This window comes from Girardinichthys multiradiatus, chromosome 1, assembly GCF_021462225.1.
Source record: "Girardinichthys multiradiatus isolate DD_20200921_A chromosome 1, DD_fGirMul_XY1, whole genome shotgun sequence".
Classification (NCBI taxonomy): Eukaryota; Metazoa; Chordata; class Actinopteri; order Cyprinodontiformes; family Goodeidae; genus Girardinichthys; species Girardinichthys multiradiatus.
Window position 1 is genome coordinate 2,967,295 of NC_061794.1, and position 18,422 is coordinate 2,985,716.

Genomic DNA, 18,422 nt, shown 5'->3' on the forward strand with positions numbered 1-18,422 from the left:
GAATATTTTGCATTTTATCATGGTGTCGTTCATAGTATAACACCATTATAATTTGGGGCTACCTTGGTATTCTAAACTGGGATGGGTGGCGGTCCGCCCCCTTATTTGTTTTCAGTTAAGCTGAAAGTTTTTTTCCTGTGCTTTTCTTAAGGCCTCAGTATTATGGCTATGTCAGTTAAAGGCTGCTCTTGTTGTTTTTTTAATTCATCTTTTTGTTTTAATCTGTTTATCAACTGTGTGCACTCAGGGACTGAAAGGTCCCCTTTGAAAGTATAATCTGGCAAGGTTTTTTATTGTCTCTTGAATTTTTTGAATGCATAATCTCCAGTTTAAGATCCCTGTGTAGTTTTAGTATTTCAGTGATAATTAAGTTACCTGAAAATCCGTATTTTTTATGCCATCGTGTACATATTTCTTCGGCCCCCTTCACATAATTTTCCATAAACTTTACACCTCCTTTTAAATCAGAGCTTTTGCTCTGTCCCTTCCCCATTGTTCTTTGTTATTTTTCTTCAAACTATGAATGTCCCAGATAAAAGGTCACTGGCATGAGACTTATGGAGAGGACATTAACATGCCCTTCTACTGCAACTAATTCGCAGCGGTGTTAATTTTCTGGAATGAAATCCAACCTTAATCTCCAAAGTCACCAGTACATAGTTTTAGTCTGGGCAAAAGAAAACACAGGACTAGCAGAATCCTACTATGATTCTATCAAAATGCTTAGTCCTCCATACATACACAACACAGTCACACAGTTAGTTTCAGGTACCTTGTAATTTTTTCCAAGTTAACTTGGTGTATTTTATGAGCTCAATTTATTCCGTTCTTTATTCTTTTATAGCGCTTATTCTATTCCCTCTCAGGGGAATAACCCTTAGTCATTTTATTTGATCCCCTTCAAGGCGGGATCTTACCTAATTTGTCACTATTCCCTTCACGGTGGAATAAAACCTTCCCAATGCAGTGTCCTTACCGGCGACACACTACCAACGTCTTTTTCTTATCTTAGCGCTTATTCTATTTTAAAACTGTCTCACCTCGGAGTTGACTTCTCGGTGACTCTCTGAATCCTCTGAGAGTCACCCGGTGTTGAGCAAGACGATAATCCACTGATCTGATGCAAATCTATACCCCGGGACTTTCAGCCATCCAGGTTAAGGGAGGCCGTGCGGCAGAGTTCACTCGACGTCAGGCTTCCCCCACGGATCCCAGAGTCACTGTTAAATCAAAGAAAATAAGGTTATTGAATCTATCCGGCTCTCGAAGGACCAAGTTAATTGTTAGGTATTATTAAGTCAACTCAGAGGCAAGAACGATGCAGTTTTACTTGCAGCAAGGGTAGCTCACTTTGCAGTGCAGACTACCAAGTTTTGACACCCTATCACCCTATCTCTTTATTTATATGCACAGTTCAAACAGGGTGTGTGTGTGTGTGTGTGTGTGTGTGTGTGTGTGTGTGTGTGTGTGTGTGTGTGTGTGTGTGTGTGTGTGTGTGTGTGTGTGTGTGTGTGTGTGTGTGTGTGTGTGTGTGTGTGTGTGTGTGTGCCATCAAGTGCTGCAGAGGCCTGTAAATCACCTGTTTATGGAAGTCAGGTGTGTGGAGGCAGGGAAACATTTAAAACATGCAGGACAGGGGTCATCAGGACCAGAGTTAAAGATCTCTGTTATAGGGAAATGAAAATGTTATGCACTTGGACAAAAGTTACTATTGTAATCACGGTTCTATGAATCCCAGATAACCGTTAGAGCACTAGGTCCCTCTGTCTCCACGTGCTCATGAGAGTCTATATAGTCACATGTCATCGGTAGCTCAGTTCCGAAGCTTCTCGCAAGCACACGGAGACCGAGGGACCGAGGGGCAGTTATCCGGGATTCATAGAACCGTAGTTACAGCCGTAATTTTGTTCGATTTCATCCCTACTGACCGCCAGTGGCTTATACCAACAAGGTTCAGAGGTCTCAAAAAAATAAAACCCACAGGAACACGGCAACAACAGCCGCAGCACCCACCTCACCGGGACGCGGAAGGCGGTTGCTCAAGGACACCCTGTAAGGGATGGGGCGTGGCCACGTTCACCCTGTAGAACCTGGCAAAGGTGTTTGGCGCCATCCAGGAAGCTGACTCACAAATGGCCTCCAGGGGCACCTCAGTTATGGCAGCCCATGAGGTGGACAGGCTCCTAGTGGAGTGGCACCGCTTGTTTGCTGCTATCAAGGCATCTTTAATGTAGAAGCTTCTCCTGGTGTTGTTGTCATCCACCCAGATTCTCCACCCCTCTGTGCCACTCCGGATGGAATAATAGTTGGCCCAAATGAAGGAAAGGCAAGTGACAATAAACAAAAAAGACAGCATTAGCTGATCACAACGGTGTCATTCTTGTGTGATGCAAAGACACGTAAGAAAATATTTAACTGTAATTTGGGTTTAAAGAGGTAGAAAACTTGTGAAAAATGTCTAAGCAGAAAAAGAATCAAGAAAACAAAAAAGGAGAAAAATAATTATTCATTTATTACCATCTTTGCATTTGGTCAAAGAAGGGAGAAGCCTGCAACTGTGAAGTGCAATGGTGGCATCATCATGTCATGTGAGTGTTCTGCTGCAAGAAGAATTGATGCACTTCACCTGATCTATGGCAAGATCAGGAAGGAAATAATTTTGACAACTGTGACTGAGGTTTGGAGCCTTTGTTTTACTGCAAAATACGAGCACAAAGACAAACCTATGTTTTAACTGTGCAAAACCAGAACACATAGAAACAGAGTAAATGAGTAACACATCACAACCATCTCCAGTATTTGGTTCCATTTCTCCTTTTGATCCAGCCATTGTATCATTAAGACAGATTAGAATCATATTGACACCATATTCACAATTTATTGGCATCACAAACACCATTCATTTATTTTGTCAATTACACAAGAAATTTACTTCATTATAGTCATTCTGCCTATTTTACATTTATTGTCCACTTGAAGCAAATGACACGTGTTGATGCCTCGGCTCAAGAGTCGAGAGAGTTGGATGGAAAGCCTCAGTGCTTCACTAGTTTTCTCCGCCATGGCTATTTTCGTTTCAACAATCTGCTTCGACAATAAATCATGTCATCAGCCTACAAATGCAGCCTGCGAAGGATGCAGCCTCTGAGTGTCCATAGTCCTCAACACGGCTGTTTGGATTTCCAAACAGCGCCCTCTGGGGTACGGCCATACAAATTACCCACAAGACAGATTGTTTTCCTCCACCATCAGCAGTACAATTGGGGAAAAAGTGAAAGCAAAAAGAAGGTGTAACTTGTGAACCAGCATTTGTGACTCAAAGCAGCAAATTTGTACAGTGTTTGTGAGAAGATGTTAATACAGGTGCGTGAATTTATTTTGCACCATTTGTCTCGGAATGGGGCTGCCTTGCAGCAAGAAGGTCCCAGGTTCTCCCCAGTGCATGCGTGGGTTCTCACCGGGTACTCCGGCTTCCTCCCACAGTCCAAAAACATAAATCTTAGGTTAATTGGTCTCTCTAAATTGCCCTTAGGTGTGAATGAGTGTGTACATGGTTGTTTTTCCTGTGTCTCTGTGTTGCCATGCGATGGATTGGCGACCTATCCAGGGTGTACTCTGCCTCTCACCCATAGACTGCTGGAGATAGGCACCAGCTCCCCTGTCACCCACTATGGAATAGCGGTATAGAAGATGAATGAATGAATGTTTCAGAACAATTGAAGCAAAACCATGAATGTACGTTTTTGACGTGTAACTCAAAGAGTACAATTTGTGCACTTGTACTAAAGAAACTGAAGAGGTGTAACTGTTGTTTTTGTAAAAGACTTGTACAATGACAAAACTCCTACAAATAATTTTGCCCCAAAATTACCTTTATGTTTTTTCTGTAATGTATAGGAAACTGTATTGTGTGTTCCAAGGTAAGTAATCTTGAAATGATGTCATACCTTAGTTAACCTGTGTTCAGAGCCGACTGATGCCATTTCGGTGACTTTAGGTGAGATTATGGGTTGAACAAATAACCTGAAAAAAAGGGAAAATTTCTTACCAATTAACATTTGGAGCAGCCCTGTTCTTTACCAGCAATAGAGACCTATTTTACTTACATATTTTGTCACATTTTAACCTGTAATTTAAACGTTTTTTTAAATCCTGTTTTATATGATGGATATGGACAAAATAGTCATGCATGTTCTGTAATTAAAATAGTCCAAATTCTCAAACAATCCATTTTAATTCCAGGTTGTGAGGTGAGAAATGCCAAATAGGGTGAATATTTTTGCAAGGCACTGTAATTCAAAACTTTGTTAACAGTAAGAATGTGACAAACAGTGAGATTATTTTTGTGAAATATATTTAGATTTAAGAGGGACAGTGAAAAGTTTCATCTTGAGCATCTGATCCTTTCTAATCATTTAAAACTGGGATACAATGTTATTATTTTGTCCAATGGCAGACTTATTTCGATATAAGTGGAGCAAATGATGGAAATCAACAATGACAGAAAAACTAAGCTTAGAACTAGCCTTGATTGTGTTGCCGTTGCTTGTCACAACTTTACTGTGAGTTTCGAATTACTGTGCTCAGCCACCAAGTTATCTACAATAACCAGTACAAGCTGCTAACACTATTTCTCTGCATTTGATACATTTCGAAAAACACCAGAGAACATGTTTGGTAGCAGAGGCTGTTGTTCTGTGTGAGGCTAATTTATTTAGATGCAAATGATCAAAAGTGCAAATAAACATCTTTGTACATTGTATACTATGCTGTTAACAACCAGCACGCGTTTTAGATATTGAGATTGGGACTGTGAGAAACCTCTGCTTTTAAAGTCAGAATTTGAGTTTTCTCTCAGAATATTTCACATATGTTTTGAAATTTTGGAACTCAGAAATGTACGGTTTCTGAGCAAAAACCGATGCACAATACATTTCTGTTCTTTGCTCAGTAATCCCTTATGCATCCCTGTCACACTTAGCCTCAACACCCGTTGATCCTGTTTAACTTGCTCCCTCAGAATATCTGTGATTTATCTGTGTCCAGATCCTCACTGTCCTGCCTCTAAAGACCTGAATATAGGGAGTAGTTCAAACTGTATTTGGCACATGATTACAGATTCTTTAACACACAGTTTATTTGTGAAATATTTATTCTATTTGTGAAAAAATTGGGTTCTTAGTTTTCCAGAAGGAAAAAGTAAAATCTTGTTTTTTTCCTGTAAATCCAATATCACATATCTCTCTCAATGTCATGACCAAAATGTATCATTAAGCCCCTAATTTCTACCCCTTTGGCAACTCCGTAGGCATTAAAAGGGATTGTCGGAGCTTTTATTTTAAAGGGCAGAATATTAATAATGTTTCTGCAATTGACTATACCTTCTGGTTTTGTTCTGAATTGAAATGTTTTACTGATGATCTGAAGGGATACTTCAAAATTTACCTTTCTATAATCCAAAGAGTCTCTCCGCTGCCCTTGTGCTATTACTCCTCAACAGCTTCATGGTTGAAAGCCTTTCTTGTGGGAAATGCAATCTTGTGTTGGGAGACTTTATTTAACTGTTTATTAGTGTGTGAAGAAGAGAAGCAGCAAGAGCAGGATGCAGCATGGGACAAGTGTCTCTTCTCCAAATCAGCTTTATGGATTTTGCATGTGAGGTATCAGAAGCTGCCAACCCCTGGAGAGTTCTTTTTACAGCAATCATCATGAACAATGTTTGAATGTTTGGGTTTGTGTTGGTGGAGAACTTGACAATCAGCATGATGATTTCTTTTTTTGTGTGTGTTTTTAGAGACACTATGGGATACCGCATGTGTTCTTGTTGATACCTTCAGAAAATAATAATTTCAAACATCACAAAGCTCTTGCTGTTTTAAACCTGCAGAAAATACCATGGTAGAATCGTCTCCTGTGCCTTAGGCTGCTATAGAATTACAAGTGTTTGGATACCTTGGTGAATTGAATTTGCCATGGCAAATCTTTAGCCTTTGGAGTGTATGAAACTATCAGACCAAAGAGACGTTTCTTGCAGAAAGCTGACTGTTCTTGATTCTGCAGCAGCAGCCTGCCACATTATTCAGCTCTGCAACTCTCTGCTCTCTAACAGCCACCCCTCCCCCGTCCTCTTGTGTGCTGTTGGAGCTGTGAGTTTCTATTCTTCATTGGAAAAAAAAAAGATAAAAAGACGTTCACTGCTTTAGCTTCTGGCTTTTTGCGATTTATACAATCTGACGAAAAAGTAAGTGATAAAAAGTGTGCCGTTTTAAAATCAAAACTGCTCCCATGTCCCTGCTTGCACTTTGGTCATGCTAACAACCCACAAATCATGACAAGGGGAGCTTCACAAGTAATGGGCTTAGACTAGTCAGCGCATCAAGACCCACCACACACAGCCAAATACTAGACATGGGCTAACAATGTTGCATTCCGCGTGTCAAGCCCCTTCTGAACCAGAGACAACATCAGAGGCACTTACTGGGGTTGAGAAGAAAAATAACTCGACTGTTGCTCTGGGGTCCATTGTCCTCTTTTCAGATGAAAGTAAAGTTTGCCTTTCATTTGGAAATCAAGGTCCCAGAGTCAGAGGAAAAGTGGAGAGGCCCAGAATCTATGTTGCTTGAAGAACAGTGTAGAGTTTCCAGTCATTGAAAATTTTGGGGTGCCATGTCATCTGCTGGTGTTGGTCCACTGTGTTTTCTATATTTCACAGCCAAGTAAGCCATGTACCAGGACATTCAAGAGCATTTCACGCTTTTTTCTGTTGACAAGCTTTATTGAGATGCAGATTTCATTCTCCAGCAGGACTTGGCACCTACCAAAGACACTAAAAGGTGGTTCAATCACTGTGGTGTTGCCGCGCTTGATTGGTTGGCAAACATAAGTGTGGGAGCAACATAGAGATTGAAAGGATTTTAATGAAATAAATAACAAACTTACAGAGCAGCACGAGAAGAACAGAATGTGGAACATTGGCAAAAAACTGGCATGAATCAGACTTGGGCAGGTAGGACAAGAGAACAGTAGATTCTAGCAAAGAACAATTAAAAACCAGGAATTTAAAAACTGTGGAGTGGAGCATAAGAACTGAATGCTGATTCTCCATGTTTGGTTCGGATGCAGAGTAGACTTGAACCAGAAGATCTGAGTAGTCTGGAATCTGATAATTTTTCATGCTAAGGTATTCAATGATTTATAAACTAACAGAAGTATTTTATAGTGTATTCTTTGAGATACAGGGGGCCAGTGTAAGGACTTTAGACCTGGGATGATGTGTTCTAGTTTCTTAGCTTTAGTGAGGACATGGACAGCAGAGTTCTGGATCAGATGCAGGCGTCTAATTGATTTTTTAGGCACACCTTGGAAGACATTGTTGCACTAATCAATTCGACTAAAGATAAACACATGCAGAGATGTAGCAAATTGTAGCTGGGGCTAGAACTCAAACCCAGGACTGCTAAAGTCTCAGTATATGGGCTGCATGCTTAAACCCCTGCACCAACTGCACCGCGCCCGGACAGTAGACCTTTAATCCTGAAAATGTTCTTCAGGTGATAGAAGGCTGACTTCAGCATTAAAAACTGAAGCTGTGGGCTGGCTTTTGATTGCTCCTCGATGGGTTTAAAACTTATTATTTCAGTTTTGTTTTTATTCAACTGGAGGAAATTATGCTACATCCACACATTGATTTGTTCTATGCATCTACCCAATGCTTAAATAGGTTCATAATCACTTAGTGACATTGTAGAGTGTGTCATCTGCATAGTTATTTTAACTAATCTTGTTGTTTGTTACATATCGAGCTAAAAGTTGGAGCATGTAGATATTAAAAAAGGAGGGGCCCCAAGATGGAACCATGGGGAACCCCACATGTGATTTTAGTCAACTCTGATGTAAGGTTACTTATTGACACAAAAAAGTCCCTGTCTTTCAAGTAAGACTCAAACTAGCCAAGTGCTGTACCAGAACGACTGACCCAGTTCTCCAGTCCCTCCAGTAATATACCATGATCAACAGTGTCAAATGTTGCGCTGAGGTTCAATAATGCCAGCACTGTGGTTCCCCCACAGTCTGCATTTATGTGTATGTCATTGAACACCTTGCCAAGGGCAGTTTCGGTGCTGTAGTTAGCATGGAAACCCGATTGGAAGACGTCAAAGTGGCTGGTCATTGTTAAGAAAGTGTGTAACCTTTGAAATACAGTTTTTGTAAAGAACCTTGCTGACAAATGGGAGATTTGAATTGGGCCTGTAATTTTGCAATAGCAACTTGCCCAGATTTTTCTTTTTCAACAGTGGTTCAATAATTGCTGTTTTTACGGCCTTGGGGAAAATACCTGAAAACATGGATGAGTTTATTTAAATGAAATCAGGCAGTATAACAGGCAAGACCTTCTTAAAAAAAGCTGTGGGTGAAATATCTTCTTTTAAGCTTTTGTAGTTGATTTGGCAGAATAGTGTTATTTTGTCCAATTTGCTCTGATTGGACACATCTTTGGTGCTGGACTTGATATTGATGTACAGACTACTTCACTAATCTTTAGAATCTTTCTCAGTAAAAAGTTAGCAAATTCTCAGTAAAATTCTCAGTAAAAAGTTAGCAAATTCATTGCAGGCCCTGGTAGAGTGGAGTTTAAATCCTAGAGACAGGAGGGTTTGTGAACCTGTCAAATGTGGCAAATAGGGCATGAGAACTGTTAATCTTTTTATTGATGATTTCAAAAAAGAAAGATTCCCTTGCTTCTTCAGTTGTAAGTTGCATCTGTGAAGTCTGTCTTTATAGATGTCATAGTGAACCAGGAGTCCAGTTTTAGACCACCTCCATTTGGCATTTCAACGCTTCTTTTTTTCCACTTCTCACCGTTATAGCATTTCCACTTTCCATTTTTTTTATCAGAGATAACCTTCACCTCTATGGGAGCAATGGAATCAGCTCTTTTACTGAGTTACAGGATAAAGTAGAAGAGTAAATGTTATTAAAGGTTTCAGAAGCACTGCCCTGAATAAAGTGTTTTCTTATAATATCTCTTTGGCTACTTGAGTCAACTGAAATTATGCTTTCAGAAATAACAGAAAAGTGGTCAGATAGGGGAACATCAGCTACAATGACCTTGGAAATGTTCAGACCCTTACTGATGGTTGCGTCCAAAGTATGTCCCCTTTTGTCTACTGGATGTGTAACATGTTAGGTCAAACCAAATTCTTATGTGTATTACATATTTCTTTTGTCCTATCTTTGGGGTTTTCCACATGAATGTTGAAGTCTCACACAATAAGACTTCAAAATCTTAATTAACACATATTACTGGTAGAAGCTTATTGAAATCATTGAAAAAGTTTTTTCTGGATTTCGGAGGCCTCTAAACATTCATACACATGGTACAAGCAGGACTATTTGCCTGGACCGCCAGATGTTCAAATGAGTCAAAATTACCCAAGACCTCCTTTTTAACCAATCAGCGAATCATGAAACAAAGTAGCCACCCCTCCTCGTCTTTTATGCTCACTGCTCTCACTTAGAAAACTGTAAATGGGAGATGCTGACTCTCTCACTATTTTCATCTAACCATGTTTCTGTCAAAAACATAACATCAATTATTCTTAGTAATGAAGTCATTCATTAAGAATGATTTTCCTGACAAAGATATAATGTTTAAAAAAGATAATTGTTTTGAGAATAAGAAACAGAATTGCAAAGATAAACCAACCAAGGGTGACATGTACTGGTTAATATGAATTGAAACAACAAGTAAATTTTTTCAGAAATGTTGCTCTGGCAGACACACTTACCATCAGTGATGATTGTTGTTCGCATGCAGAAGTAAGCAGAGAGTGTGACGTTTCTCTGTTCCATGCTCACCATCTGGCTTCTTCAGATGGTTGTGTAACTCCATATGAGGGTCCTGCCCCTGATCCAGGGAGGCCAACTATCCTAAACCCATAAGTATGGGATGGGCTAATTGTTTTCTCTTTCAATTTTTGAAAAATTGTGTTTAAAGAAACAGCTTTTTTCATTACAAAAGTTGAAGGTGTAATATATTTTAAGGTTTTTAATGATGATGGGAATAACTGCATGTCTTGAAAAAGATCTAAAGAGCTAATTATAATGCAGTGCATATATCCTGCAACTGTAAATGATTTTGTAAAGATGAAATGGTTTCAGTGTAAATCCATTAATATTTGCTATTAGTAATCTAAATAGAGTTTGTGGTGAATAGACAAGCGTAATTTAGTGTCTTAGTGTTGTTAGTGTTGCTTTTTTATATCTAACTCTCAGTTTAATCTTGAACTAATTTGTATAAATCATTCATTAACAATGTCTTCGCTATAATTAACATTGTTAATGGCTCATAAAGGTGTGTGCACAAATTAATTATTTGCTTTATTGTGTTCAGTATGATTTCTGAGATATGTACAGGTGTAGTGAGGAAGACTCGGTTGTGCTCTCTGCCTTCACCTCAAGTCCATATCCAAAAGGTGGAGGAAAATAAACTGTCTGGGATTGTTAGCGTTATATGGTTGTCAGAGGATGATGTGCAATAATAGTTTGGTTATGTAAGAATTATGATTATTGGTTAATTAATATTTATCAATAATTATAATTTAAAATCATAATTTGAAAAAAGAAATTCTTAATCAAAAAATCATTACCTACGAATCAAAGTCAGAGATGTCCTCTGGTGCTGTAATTATGGCTCAAGGACCTTGATAATTATAATAATTAAATTCTCAGTAATAATTGATAACTATTACTAGATGTCACTGTTTAATTAACCACTTCACCGAAGGTGTGGAAACTTTGACCTTATTTTGACAGACAAATCACTCTTGCTCAAAATAAACACAAACGCTTTCTCTGTATCTATGTGAAATTTATTAAATCAACAGCCCTGATACACCTCGCTATTCTGATTAAATAATCTTCACCTAATCAAGTATGCAAAGGTTCTACACAAAAGGGGTAAAATAACTAACTAAAAAAATAAAACATTGAGTGTGTATGAAAGTCAAACCAGCAGTTATGGCAAAAACAATAGAAAATATGGTACTGGGCGAAGCTTTGGGAGCAGCCTCCACCAGGCTGCAGTCATAAACCCCCCAAAATTGGAGCTCAGTGAAACACAAAAGGTTGTAAAACCTTTACGCGGCAACCAGTGGAAAAACACGAAGAGTGAAGACAATGGAACAGTGAGTATTCCACCACGAGGTTTTAGCAGTCCAACTTTAAGTTCACCTGAGTCAGCGCTCAGGTGTTCAAACAGAGTGAGACACACACAGCTTCAAAGCGCGGCGGCTATTAGAGTCCAACAGCAATCAAAGTTTCAATAAGACATTGCAGGCACATACAACTTAGAACACATTGGACTATAAGTGACAATTCTAAATCGCTCTAAAATCCTACACTATCCAGCCCAAGCTATTTCTAATAGAAATAAAACAAAACAGGATTACTTGGTTTCATCTTCTCTGGAGCAGGGGGAGAGGGGGTAGTTTGTTACGTGTCCGTAACAAACTCAAAAACTGCCGGCCTTCCTCTTTTGGCAAAAGGGGAAAAATATGACGGACCGTCAGCAGTCGACTGGAACAAAAACAAAGAGTAAAATTTCGTCTCCTTGGAAAATCTCCGTGGGTTTTTCTTAGGTTACGTGTTAAATGAATGTCTTCGATCGGTAAAGTAAAACTTGCAAGTCTTCCTATACTTACAAGCTTAACTCGTTGAGTTTCTCATGAGTTTTGGCCAGTGGGGAAAATTAATGAAAACCCACATGTAATTTTCTTCTCCCGAAGGATGCGTGCCTCCGTTGCGTTGTAACCGCTCACCTTCCTCGTGATCATTGATGCATGGAGCCCCAGACCGAGGGAGATTGACTGTCATCTTGAAATTCTTCCATTTTCTTATAATTGCGCCAACAGTTGTTCCCTTCTCACCAAGCTGCTTGGCTATTTTCCTGTAGCCCATCCCAGCCTTGTACAGGTCAACTTTTTTTTCCCTGATGTCCTCATACAGCTCTCTGGTCTTCGCCGTTGTGTAGAGGTTGGAGTTTGTTTGTTTGATTGAGTGTGTGGACAGGTGTCTTTTATACAGTTAACGAGTTCAAACAGGTCCAGTAAATACAGGAAATGAGTGGAGAACAGGAGGGCTTCTTAAAGAAGAACTAACAGGCCTGTGAGAGTTGGAATTCTTACTTCTCATGTCATGCAATAAAATACAAATTAATTACTTAAAATCACACAATGTGATTTTATGCATTTTTGTTTTAGATTCTGTCATTTACAGTTAAAGAGTATCTCTGATAAATATTCAAGACTTCTACATGCTTTGCAAGTGGGAAAACCTGCAAAATTGACAGTGTATCAAATACTCGTTCACCTCACTGTATGTGTTTAAGATGGTTTTGTTTTGAGGAATTGGGAATGAGGCCAAGTTAGCTCTGTAATCTAACAAAGAACAACAGTTGCTAGGTGTTAAAGCAACCAGTTCACAATGCAAAGTAGAAGGGAAAATAAAACACTATTTGATAAAATAATTTTTCAAAAATAATTGGCTGAATAATAAATCAACAACATTTTGGACAATTGATTCTTGATGTTGTGTTAACTAGCAATTACAATGATTGATTGAAGCAAATGAAGGGCTACCAAGATGGCAGTGAAAAACATTTATGAACTCACAAGATGGTGAACTAAAGGACAGACAGTGGTGATGTCACATCTGGAATTAGTGGTTCAGCTAACCACAAAGTAAAAAGCAGCTGTGGTGCTATTTAGTAACCCCTCTAAGGGGTTACTAAATAATCCTACTCCTACATGTACCTTTAAGTACCTTTAATAAAAATACCAAAGTGTGTATGAGCGCTGGTGGTATGCTATGGCTGATCGCAGCTCGAACTGAACAAGTGGTGTAGTAAAAAGCAAAACTAATGGTGGTTGCAGTCTAAGCATTAGCAGAGCTTAAATTTTAGCATTAGCAGATAAGCTAATGACACAATTTAGCATGTCTATAAGGACTATGCAGACATATTTTTATATGGGTTAGTGAGAGGGAAAACAGCTAAAACAGAATAAGCTCAACTTTCCATTTAAATTGTGAAGTCTTTAAACCACTCATTTAAATAAAGTTTGTTGCAACCTTAAGGCACCAACAAAAACACATTTTCTGAGCTTCAGGCTCAGTGGCCTAATTCACTCAAACAATTAAGCACCGCAAGCAAAACAAAACACAATAAAATAAACAATATTAAATTTTTTTTATCCTAAACTAAATATTTCTGCCCAGACACAACCTCCTACTGTGAACCATTGTAATGAACAGGTTGAGTATATCAGATTCGATGAACAGAGAAGACATGGCGGCCACTCTCGGTCACATATGCAAACCTCTTAGTTGATGACGATGTCCCTAAAAGAATTATAAAATCTTTCTCTCCTAGGTACTTTTTGCTTAGATGTTTTAAATCCTTAACTGGTATTAGGTGAAATATATGTTATCAGCTTACCAGCAGGTAAGGTTCATTACTACTCCGAAACTGTGTTAAATGTCACAATTGGAAGTTTCGTTTGCTCATGCCTTGGGCTGGCCCTGTTGATACAAAATATTTTGTGGCAGATGGCTCTATGTTACACCCAAAAAAGTAATCCAATTGTCTAACTGGGCTTTAAAGTCGTTTTCTATAACCTACTTATAGTCTACTGTATAAAAATATGATTATGTTACTCCAGTGGGGATTGGGGGTCAACTGACCACAACTATAATAAGAATTAAAAAAATGGAAATGATATACATAAAGTCTACACGGCCATACAGTGGTCCAGTTGGTAGCACTATTGCCATTTGGCAAAATGATCCTGGGTTTGAATTCCAGCCAGGGTCTTTCTGTATGGGTTCTCTCTGGGCACTTTCTCCAGAGTACCCGGAGGACACCCATGTTCTCAAAAATGTATGTTAAGTTAATTGATCACCTTAAATGGCCTTTAGGTACAAGTGTGTGAATTGTTCTCCTTTTAATAATTATAAACAAAAACAACAGGCAACTGAATCCTAATGTTTCTTTGTTGTCTTTTATTGCCCGTTCCAGTCAGAATGATGGTGTCACCCTGGAAAAACACTGCCAGAGGCAGGGAAGTGCTACATTTTTCTTGTTGCCTGTTGTATTTGAATGCTTTGTTAACACATTATGAAGAAGTGGATAAGCTTCCTGCACATTCATCCAACCTGTGCCTGCTGTAACCTTCCCTTCAATAAGCAGCAATCATGCTAAGTGCACAGGGGCATCATAAACTCCACAGACTGAGCTTGTTCTGGCCTTAATATGTCTGCGCCCAAGCAGAGGTAAATGCAATATCCTCTTTTTGTTATTTATAACTGCAAATGGGAACATGATTGTTCTCTCTCGCATCAACACGTGCTTGCGCACGCACGCGCACACACACACACACACACACAGAAAGCAAATTTTCTCCTTCCATATTCCCTTCTTGGCTTCGGGAAGTTATAAGAATCATTTGGAGGTAAATTTAATTTGACTTTTGGTACATCTCGCTGTGCAGCTTTCACCCTCTTGCAGAGCTCCACTTTCACTACATCTAGGACAGCGATTCCAGGAGTCATTCCTTACAGCCACTGTCCAATCTGAGTCCCTGACTCCCACCCGGATTATTTTATACATAAAAAAAAAACATATATAAGACATTTTCTATTTAATTATTTATTTTTTAGTGTTTCACACAGATTGCTACTTCTACTACTTCTACTACTTCTACTATTTCTATGCTTTGGAAATGTATTAAGTTTTGTTGTACCAGTCTATGAACTTATTTCTGCCCGTAAAAAGAACTTTGTTGTTGTGATTTATGGAAACTTCTTGGAGTCTCTGAAAATGTTGAATTAGGGAAATGTGGAAATCTGTCAGTCAATAGTCTTTAGTGGTGTGTATTAGAACAGTAATATTTGGAATCTATAATGTTCCACTGTGACTAGGTGGTTCAGAACACTAACCAGGGAGCAATCCAAGCCCGACCCAAACTGGAACTTCAAAAACATACTGAAACCCTCTGTTTTAGCATCACCTCACTGGGTTCACAGGTGCAGTTTGTCACCTTAGTACCTTGCAAACTTTTCTACCGATCCTTACTCTGATCCCAGATCCCAGGTAGAATTTTCAAACAACTCTTCTTTTCTGCTCTAGAAATGTCAATTCAATTCAAATCAATAAAGGTTTATTTATATACTGATTTCAAGTCAGGTACATACATTCCAATTAATCCTTACTATGAAACAGTGCAGTCAGATTCAATTATTTATTCAAATTGGATAAAAAGTTTTTTCTATCTAAGGAAACCCAGCAGATTGCATCGAGTCAGAGACTTGTAGCAGTCACTCCTCCTGGATGAGCATGTTGAGACAGTGGACAGTCACTGGCGTTGACTTTGCAGTAATCCCTCATACTGAGCATGCATGTTGTGACAGTGGAAAGGAAAACTCCCTATTAGGCTTTGTCGATTGTTCCGAAAGTCCAATTACAATCCAAACCAGGTCAGCCTGAAGTCTCATCCCAAAAATGTGTGAAAAAAGAAGAAAATACTGAAGTCCAAAAGCTCTGCAGTTTTTTACAGATTACAAAACTATGAAGTAAACTTGCCTCATCACACCTACATTTATCACAGATTGGTGAAACCTTGGGGAATATTTTATGAAGCTGTGCAAAAGTATTTTATGAAGCTTGAAAAGTATTTTAAACTGTATTAAACAGTGATGTGCGTTTATAGAGCACAAATTGACATACCTCAAACCTATGGTCCAAACATAATTATGAATTTCTACCCCAAGTTCTTTTTCAAATGCAATCTTTACTTTAGCCATGTCAATTTGTGAAATAGTTAACAATGTTTCAAATATGAATTAAATAGAATTTCTTCCTGTCATACAGTCTGCTAAACATTGATCTAAGCTCGAATATGGGATCTTACATAATTCCTTATGTACAGATATCTAAAAAAAACCCTAGTCTGCAAATTGTATTTCTCTTTAAGCTCCTGAAATGAATCACGAACATTTTGTAACTTCATTTCCTTCCATCGGTCAAATGCACCATCGATGACCGAGGGAGTGAATGATGGGTTAGCCGCTATAGGAGATGCAAACGACAAAGCTCTTCATTTAAATACCTTCTCTTAAGTGTGTACTTCAGAGCAGAAATGTTGCTGTGTAGCTCTATTGATGGATGACTTGCATTTTCCGAATCCAGTTTTATATCTCAGCATCTCAAACGTTCAAGATTATTTTTCTTTTGTTCGGAGGACTGAAATGAAATAATACACCCGCATACGTAAGCCTTAAATGTCTCCCATAACAAACTGGGAGAAGCCCTGTCCACATCATTTGCCTCTAAAAAAGTTGAGGATCTAGTCTCCAAGCTGTATGATTCCAAAAATGATTTCCTCTTGATTCGAGCAATAAGCCCAGAGTTGGAGATATATGATTTTAAAAACACTGAAGTATTAGAAGGAGTCCACCTTTGGTTGTAGGATCTATCCAGATACTCATCAAGAGCTAAATTAAATCACCCCGAATAATTAAATTAGTTGTTGACATTTCTGGAATAAAACTAAATGTTTTTTGAGAAATTCTTCATTATCTCTATCTGGATCGTAAATATTCGATAATGTAACTGGAGTGGACCGAATCTCTCCAACAACTATAACAAATCTTCTATCTTTGTCAGCAGTTGTTGATTGATGTACAAATGGTACATTCTTCCCAATAATTATTGCTACTTCCCTCGCCTTTTCAGAAAATTTTGACTGAAATACTTGCCCTTTCCATTTAGATATAATTTTGCTGTGAGCATCCATTTTAAGATGTGTCACTTGTAAAAAAAAATCTGATCTGAATGCAACAATCTTAAATGTGACAACACTTTACCACATTTTATTGGTTCATTAATTCCATTCACATTCCAAGAGCAAACATTAATAAACCCTCTCATGCCTTCTTCACTGTCTGTTCTGATATATGTCTTCGTTGATGTGATGTATCCTGAAGTCACCTGGGACTGACCTTGAATTTTCCAGATAGCACCTCCCCATCTCCTGACCCTTTCCCATTGCAAAAGACCACAGAAACATCAAAAATGGAACACTCACAAAACCTATTTATAATATACCAAAATAGACCAGGGGAACGAGAGCTCCAGATTCCACCCTGGACCACATAAACCACCAACTATCCTCTCTATAAACCCAAGACATGTGTGCTCAAAATCTAGACCCTAGCATGACTCTATAGGCAGAGAACCAGAAGACAATAAACCCAACCCCATCCTTAATAAGCCAAACCGCAACTAGGGTAAATACATCAAGCTTAGGTACATTTGTTACAAAAATTGCCGAAAGCCAAGTGAATTTAAAACTCTTCACTAGTAAAAGGAAAATAATCATGCCAAGAAAACGAAAGGCATGATGGTAAAAGACACTTGCCACCAGTTAACTCTCAGACCTTATACTCCTCCACTGATGATGGTGATAAAACGAATTAGCTGTTGTGCCCATTCCGGAGTAAGCACTCCACATATCATGCCGCTTCCTCTGGGTCTGTGAAGAACTTCTCGATTCCTTTGTGGGTCAGCCATAGTTTAACTGGGTATAGAAGACCATATCTGATCCCTGGTTTGTCACAAAGCATCATCCTCCCTGCAGTGAAAGCCGCTTGGCGTTTAGCCACCTCTGGGGGAAGATCTCGAAATATGCGAACGTTCTGTCCACAACAGAAAATCTCTTTGATGCCCTTGATTTTTTTCATTATATCCTGATGGCAGTGGTGTACCTTTAAAATCAGAGGCCTCAGTGGGTCTGTGTCACCAAGCTTTCTTCTTAAGGCTCAGTGAACTTGATTGATTAGCAGAGTCTCATCGATGGCAGTACAGATTTCAGCTTTAAAACCTGCCAATTTCGAGCGGAGTGATGCTATGGCTCCCAATACTGGATCATTGTGAGTCCACGTCTTTAGCCTCACTAGCTTCAGTCTCTGTGGTTCCTTCTGATCCCTTATGCAGTTTTTTAGACATTTTGTCAGTACTTGCAAAGTCAATAGCTGTCATACCTGCTTGTGTTTTGAGTTCTTGAGTTTGTGTTTTGTTATTTTACCTGGTCTAGTCCTTTGTTTTCTGTCTCCCTGCACCCCAAGCCCACACCTGTTCTGTGTTTTCCCCTGATTGTCTGATCACGTGTGTCATTGGTTCCCCCTGCTGTCCAGTTTTGTATTTAAGCCCGTTTGTTTCCTTTGTTCCCCGCTGGTTCCTTATGTTTTGTTTGTGTTTGTGTGCACGCCTGGTACCCTGTCCATGTCCAGCCATGAGCAATAAAGTGTCGTCTTACCTGCAAACTTCGAGCTTCAGGAGTTCTTCCCCGCATATTGGTCCAACAGAA

The 18,422-nt window shown here is 39.0% G+C and overlaps 1 protein-coding gene and 1 long non-coding RNA gene across 3 annotated transcripts in view; one reads left to right on the forward strand and one right to left on the reverse strand.

Annotated features, from left to right (window-relative positions):
• The window catches only part of plch2a (phospholipase C, eta 2a), a 245,439-nt gene that overhangs the window by 118,625 nt on the left and 108,392 nt on the right, over positions 1 to 18,422 (forward strand). The gene's annotated exons all lie outside the window — the stretch shown is intronic.
• On the reverse strand, positions 805 to 4,006 carry LOC124866292. The gene is made up of 4 exons (XR_007037774.1): positions 3,948 to 4,006; positions 2,518 to 2,696; positions 2,014 to 2,288; positions 805 to 1,220 (listed from the first exon to the last, which is right to left on the reverse strand). It is a non-coding gene; the product is annotated as an uncharacterized LOC124866292 (long non-coding RNA).